Source organism: Talpa occidentalis, unplaced genomic scaffold (genome assembly GCF_014898055.3).
Source record: "Talpa occidentalis isolate TD23 unplaced genomic scaffold, MPIMG_talOcc4v2.1 talOcc4.13, whole genome shotgun sequence".
Taxonomy (NCBI): Eukaryota; Metazoa; Chordata; class Mammalia; order Eulipotyphla; family Talpidae; genus Talpa; species Talpa occidentalis.
The window spans coordinates 75781642-75789514 of NW_023601322.1; the positions used below are offsets into that span (position 1 = coordinate 75781642).

The window sequence follows — 7873 nt, forward strand, 5'->3', positions numbered from 1 at the left end:
CATAAAGGAAACCAATGATAAGGGGAAAATAATTAATGACCAGAAGAATGAAATTGAGTCCCTAAAGAGGGAAGTAAAGAAATGCAGGAGATCAAAGAATTAATGGAGACGCTAAAAAACTCTGGGAAAAAGCAGTGAAGCAGAATAGATGAAATGGAAGAACGAATAAGTACTCTTGAAGACACAGAAATAAAAGAAAACTAAAACAGAAAAGGAAGGAGAAGTACGAAGGAAAAAGACCGAAGAAAGACTTCGGGAACTATCTGACTCCATGAGGAAAGGAAATATAAGAGTTATAGGAATCCCAGAGGAGAGGAGAGAGATGTAGGAACAGAGAAAATATTCATGGATATAATTGAAGAGAACTTCCCAAACGCTAAGAAGGATCTGAAAATTGATATACAAGAGAAGAAGAACACCAAACTTCCATGACGAAAGGAAAAATACAGCAAGACACATAAATAGTAAAGCTCCCAAGAATCCAAGACAAAGAAAAAATAATGAACTAACAAGAGGGAAGAAACAGATAACATTCAAAGGGAAACCAATCAGACTGAATCAGACTTCTCTGAAGAAACACTACGGGCAAGGAGAGAGTGGAGGGACATAGTCAACAGACTCCAAGAAAACAGATGCCAACCAAGAATACTCTATCCCGCAAAGCTCTCCTTCCTCTTTGAAGAAAGAATATGGACCTTCCCAGACAAACAGAAACTCCGGATTTCATTGCGACTAAACCCCCACTCCAAAAAATACTACAAGGAGTCCTAAAGCCAGAACCTCAGAGGGACGAATAACAACAAAAGAAGGCCAAAGAAAGTTATTAAAAGAATAAATAAATAAAATCAAAGGAAAGACAAACACAATGGCAAATACAGATGCTAACATATCAATACTAACTCTAAATGTAAATGGACTAAACTCTCCAATAAAAAGACACAGAGTTGCAGGCTGGATTAAGAAACAAAACCCAACTTTTGCTGTCTCCAGGAAACACATTTAGCTGCAAAAGATAAAAATAGACTCAAAGTTAAAGGATGGAAAACAATTCTACAAGCAAATGGACCAAAAAGAAGGCAGGAACAGCTATACTCATATCAGATAAAACAGATTTCAAACTTAAAAAGATAAAAAGAGACCCCAGTGGTCATTACATTATGATCAAGGGGATAATACTTCAAGAAGAAATAACACTCATTAACATATATTCACCAAACGAAGGAGCACCAAAATATATCAGACAACTATTGGCATCTCTGAAAACAGACATCAGAGAAAACACATACGTAGTGGGAGACTTCAACACACCACTATCAACAATGGATAGATCAACAAGACAAAAATAAGTAAAGACACTAAAGCTCTAAATAAGGATCTAGAGTGCTAGGCTTAACAGACATATATAGAACACTAAACCCAAAAAATCTGAGTATACATTTTCTCAGCGTACATGGATCATTCTCTAGGATCGATCATATACTGGGCACAAGACAAACATCACAGATATACCAAGAATGAAATCATACCAACCATCTTTTCTGACCATGAAGGCATCAAACTAGAAATAAACCATAAAGAGAAGGCAAGGAACTCTCCTACCTCATGGAGATTGAAACCCACACTACTGGAAGTCCACTGACTAACGAGGAGATAAAGAAGAAATTAAAAAATTCTTTGAATTAATGACAAGGAGGACGCCAATTTCCTAAATGTATGGGACGCAGCAAAAGCAGTAATAAGAGGAAAATATATAGCAATAGATGCTCACATCAAGAAACAAGAAAGAACTCAAAGAAACAACCTAATCTCGAAACTCAAAGATCTAGAAAAAGAACAACAAAAAAGCCCCAAAACCAGTAGAAGAAAAGAAATAATAAAAACCAAAGCAGAAATAAATGAAATCGAAACTAAAAAAACAATCCAAAAGATCAATGAAACCAAGAGCTGGTTCTTCGAAAAAATAAATAAAATAGATAAACCCCTTGCCAGGCTCACAAGGGCAAAAAGGGAGAAAGCACAAATAAATAGGATAATAAATGAAGAGGAGAAATCACAACGACACAGCAGAAATCAAAAGAATTATTAATAACTACTATGAACAGTTATATGAAACAAGTTTAACAATCTAGAGGAGATGGACAAATTCCTACAACTCTACAATCACCCAAAGCTAGATAAAGAAGAAATAGAACACCTAAACAGACCAATTACAATTAGCGAAATTGAAATGGTAATCAAAAACCTCCCCAAAAACAAAAGCCCAGGACCTGATGGATTTACAAATGAATTCTACCAAACATTCAGAGACGAATTGGTACCTATCCTTCACAAACTCTTCCAAAAAATTGAGAAGGAAGGTATAATACCTAACACGTTCTACGAAGCCAACATTACACTAATACCAAAACAGAACAAGGACAACACAAAAAAAAAAAACTATAGGCCAATCTCCCTAATGAACACTGATGCAAAAACCTCAATAAAATTTTAGCTATCAGAATCCAACAGTGTATCCATAAGGTAATTCACCACGACCAAGTAGGATTCATTCCAGGGACACAAGGATGGTTTAACATCCGAAAATCAATCAACGTTATCCAACACATCAACAAAAGAAATATAAAAACCATATGATAATATCAATAGATGCTGAGAAAGCTTTCGACAAAGTGCAACACCCATTCATGATAAAAGCCCTTGAAATTCTTGGGATACAAGGAACGTACCTCAACATCATAAAGGCCATATATGACAAGCCAACAGCCAGTATCATTCTCAATGGTGAAAAAGCTGAAAGCAATTCCATTAAGATCTGGAACAAGACAAGGATGTCCACTCTCACCACTGCTTTTCAATATAATACTGGAAGTCCTAGCCAGAGCAATAAGACAAGAGAAAGACATCCAAGGAATCCAAATAGGAAAAGAAGAAGTCAAACTATCACTCTTTGCAGATGATATGATAATATACATAGAGAACCCCAAAAACTCCACAGAAAAACTAATTCAACTCATCAATCAGTTCAGTAAAGTGGCAGGATACAAAATCAACACGCAAAAGTCAGTAGCCTTCCTATATACAAACAATAAATCTGAAGAAGAAGAAATCAAAAAAACCATCCCTTTTCTTATTGAAACAAAAAAAATCAAATATTTGGGAATAAATCTAACAAAAGAGGTAAAGGACCTATACAAAGAAAACTATAAAACACTGTTAAAAGAAATAGAAGAAGACACAAAGAAATGGAAAGACATCCCCTGCTCATGGATTGGGAGAATAAACATTATTAAAATGGCCATTCTACCAAAAGCAATATACAGATTCAATGCTATTCCAATCAAAATTTCAATGTCATTCTTCAAAGAAATAGAACAATTATTGATGAAATTCATATGGAATCACAAAAAACCCCGAATAGCCAAAGCTCTACTGAAAAAAAAGAAGGAATGGAGGCATCACACTCCCAGACTTCAAACTCTACTACAAGCCACAATCATCAAAACTGCATGGTATTGGAACAAGAACAGACATACAGACCAATGGAATCGAATAGAAAATCCAGAAATAAACCCACAGATTTATGGTCAACTAATCTTTGACAAAGGAGCAAAGACTATGCATTGGAGCAAAGAAAGTTGTTCAATAAATGGTGCTGGGAAAACTGGGTCGCTACATGCAAAAGAATGAAGCTTGACCACTACCTCACACCATATACAAAAATCAACTCAAAATGGATTAAAGAACTAGACATAAGACCTGAAACCATAAAATACATAGAAGGAAATATAGGCGAAACACTACGTGATTTGCATATCAAAGACATCTTTACAAACACATCACCCAAAGCAGTGATAGTGAAGGCAAAGATCAACAGCTGGGACTACATCAAATTAAAGAGCTTCTGCACAGCAAAAGAGACAATAACAAAAACAAAGAGAAACCCCACCAACTGGGAGAAAATTTTTGCACACAACACTAATGATAAAGGACTGATCACAAAAATCTGCAAAGAGCTGATGAGACTCAACAACAACAAAGAAAATAATCCAGTCAAAAAATGGACAGAGGAACTAAAAAGAAACTTCTCTGAAGAGAAAATGCGAATGGCCAACAGGCATATGAAAAAATGTTCAACATCACTTGCAATCAGGGAAATGCAAATTAAAACTACCATGAGATACCATCTTACACCAGTGAGAATGGCACATATTAAAAAACTAGCAACAACAAATGTTGGCGAGGTTGTGGAGAAAAAGGAACTCTTCTGCACTGTTGGTGGGAGTGCAAACTGGTCCAACCACTATGGAGAGCTGTGTGGAGATTTCTGGACCTACTAAACATAGAGCTTCCACAGGATCCAGCAATTCCACTCCTAGGTATTTACCCAAAGAACACAGAAACATCAATTCCAAAGAACACCTGCACCCCTATGTTTATAGCAGCACTGTTTACAATAGCTAAGCTTTGGAAACAGCCCAAATGCCCAAAATTAGATGACTGGATCAAGAAGATGTGGTACATATATACCATGGAATATTACTCAGCATTCAAAAAGATAAACACATGCAATTTGCAGCAACATGGATGGCGCTGGAAGGGATCATGCTCAGTGAAATAAGCCAAAAAGAAAAAGAAAAATACCGGATGGTCTCACTCATAGCAGGGATCTAGAAAACTTAAATAAGGGACCAGGAAAATGAATAACTATAAGAAAGTGAAAATCAAATCAACAAAAACTATGAACCAGAGACACTTTTTGGGGGTGGGGGCGGAGGGGAGGGATTGGGGTCAGAATGGGGGGATTGCAATTGTATGGGGAATATAAAAATAAAATTTATTAATTTAAAAAAAAAGAAAAAAAAAAGAAAATGTGAAAAACCACAGATATGTGGAAATTTAAAAGTACTTCTCAATAATCACTGGGTCAATGAAGACATTAAAGCAGAAATTAACAGGCATATGAAAAACTGTTCATCCTTACTCAGGAAAACGCAAACCAAAACCACAATGAGATACTATCTCACACCTGTGAGGGTGGTTCATATCAAAAGTTCAAAAATAAGAGGTGTTAGTGAGGATGTGGAGAAAAGGGAACCTTTGTACACTGTTAGTGGCAATGTAGACTCGTCCAGTTCTTATGGAAAACAGTGTGGAGGTTTCTCAAAATTGCTAGAGAGATCAACTATATGATACAGCAATTCCAATCCTAGGTATCTACCTGAAGAAAGCAAAACGACTTATTTGAAGGATATATGCACGCCTATGTTCAATACTGCACAGATGAGTGGATAAAGATGTACATAAACACAGTGGAACACTAGTCAATGATTAAAAAGATGAACTCTTGCCACTTGAGATGACATGAATGGAATTGAGGGATTATGCTTAGCAGAATAAGAAGGAGGAGAAAGACAAATATCACATGGTTTCACGTATATAGATAATATAGAGAAACAAAACAAAGTGCCAGTAAAACAAAGCCAATAACAAACTTTAGACATCTGTTGGTAAATTAAAGCTATCGGATAAGGCTTCAGCCATGCATGGCAACCAGCTCAAATGAGGGGTGGGTAGTGAAGAAAGGAAGGCAACTTGGATTCTTCAGGCTCACAGCAACCCTGAGATAGCAAACCCTCTGAGGGAACAGCTCCATGAGTACCTATGTGCAAGCCAGGAATAGCCTTGTGGACTCCGGTGACATTCCTACGGCAGAGGATGAGAACAACTTCCTTATAGCCTCAGCTGTGCCAGGGTATTGCATTACACTAGCGGTCTTGGCATCAAGGCCTTGTTTTCTTTTTAACTGAGTAATGGGGAATCTATGTATTAATCTATGTACTGGAGGAGTGATGTCTGGATTTTAGCAATGTTAAGATAGCACCAATCTTGGCTATAGATATTAAAGTGGTTAATATCATTTAGATAAATGTAAAAGGTGACATTTCTTACACTCTCAGCGTCATGGAAAGATTGACTGATACGATGTTCAGAAAATTATTTAATCCTACAGTCCTATGAGATAATCAAAATCATTAAGCCCAATTTATAGATAAGAAAACTGTTGCTTAGAGAGATCTGCCCCAAAATCTGCAGCTAGACACTGGAGCTAGGACAACTAAATGCTTGCCAGATACATTAGTAAATTCTGGAGAACTGGTGTTATGGAGTGGGGAAAAAATGAACTTTAGGTCAGGAGAAGGCTTTTGGAAATTAAACCCTGTTATTACCACTAATATCTGGTACACAGTAAACACCTAAAATATTAATTTCCATTCTCCTCTCCAGTCCTTTCTTTGTTGGTGTATATCTCTAGAAAGAAAAGTGCAATAAAAACTCACATACATTTGGAGGTGACAGTCAAAACTCACATACATTTTTGCCATAACATGTATTGCAAATAGGATTTGGAAATGAGAGGAAAAGACATTTTAAATACCAGCTTCAGATAGCTTACTTAAGAAAATCAAAGTTTACCATACCTTTTATCAATGAGCAATTTCCAGTCAGTGTTGAATGCATTAACCTTTGAATAAGCGTATCTGTCAAAGTTTCTGGCTTATTGGAGGCATTTATCTAGTGGCTGCAGGTAATTTTCTCATGCTTCTGAAATAGTGAAAACCAATGTAAGGAAATGGGTTTTGAAGTTAGACAGAACAGAGCTGTAATCCCTATTTCTCTCCACAACTCTGCAAAAATTATTCACCTCAGGGTCTTAGTTGCTTCATTGTTTTTTTCATAGAATTATATGAAAATAAAGTGAGATAAAACATATAACACATGCTGTAGAATACTCAGTGTGATATAAGGACTCAGTAGTCAACAGTGGTTATTATTTTTTTGCTAGTTTGCTTCTCCTCTGGCAGATCAAGATTATACTTCCCTTAACTCAAAGGGAAAGAGTTGAGATATATTTTAAGGGGTTATTGGTGAAGAGAAATAATTCTTGATTAGTTAATGTGACAGTTTTCTATGAATCACCCATTGCATTAGGTAACTCACATCTCTGTTCCTGTAAGGCAATTTTGTGTGCTTTGGTTCAATAACCATATCCTGGGCCCTGACAGGTCCCGTACTAGTTATACGGATCTGAAATGACTAGATGCCAAAGTGAGGACTCCTGTATAATAAGGAATTCAATGTGGTCATAAATCCTATGTGGGACTTATGGGCTCCTCCTCACTCTTGTAACTCCTGTGGCACCTAGAGTAATGTAACTGAGTTTAAGAATGTTGATAGATTTAAGTAAATGTCTGACAAAGTCCCATTTTCCAAAATCTGGAGTACAAATTTCTCCTATAATATCACATAGTCCTTCATCTGTGACATGTAAAGGAGTAGCTCTAGAGGTGTTTTTCTTATTTTTCTCACTTAAGCGAATATGGTTTTCCCAGATTTAAATTGCCATTCCCATCTCTACAAAATCCTATTATCTAGTAAATCCTTTCATTCCAGAGAATCCATCATTGTATAGATTAGATAATAAAAATCAAAAAGGAAAGGTTAACAGCAGGAGGATTTGGAGGAGGAGGAGGAAGAGAATTACAATCAGGAGATACAGAAAACAAGTTCTTGGAAGAATTATCAGTGAAGACATAATTATTATGCATTTAAAAGCCAACAGCTAGCATTAGTCCAAGGAAGCTGTCTGTATTCTCTGTACTTCAGACAATGTGGTATTCATTTATAAATTTTTGACAGCTCTTTAGATAAAGTATATATAATAATTTTGCAGCAATCCATTATCTGCCAGAATGTACTTTAATTTTAGAGTTAGAATCTATTTGAAATAATTTTCCCAAGTCCTAAACATACTTTCCTTCAAATACATGACCTATATTTGAAGGATCATTAAAAGGATTAAAATGAGTCAAAA

At 36.1% G+C, this 7873-nt stretch overlaps 1 long non-coding RNA gene across 1 annotated transcript in view; it reads right to left on the reverse strand.

Moving 5' to 3' along the window:
• LOC119242741 (uncharacterized) overlaps positions 1 to 6599 on the reverse strand; it is a 34484-nt gene extending 27885 nt beyond the window's left edge. The window contains exon 1 of the long non-coding RNA XR_005124555.1: positions 6480 to 6599. This is a non-coding gene — a long non-coding RNA (uncharacterized LOC119242741). The remainder of the gene's footprint in view (positions 1 to 6479) is intronic.
• Positions 6600 to 7873: the final 1274 nt, after the last annotated feature.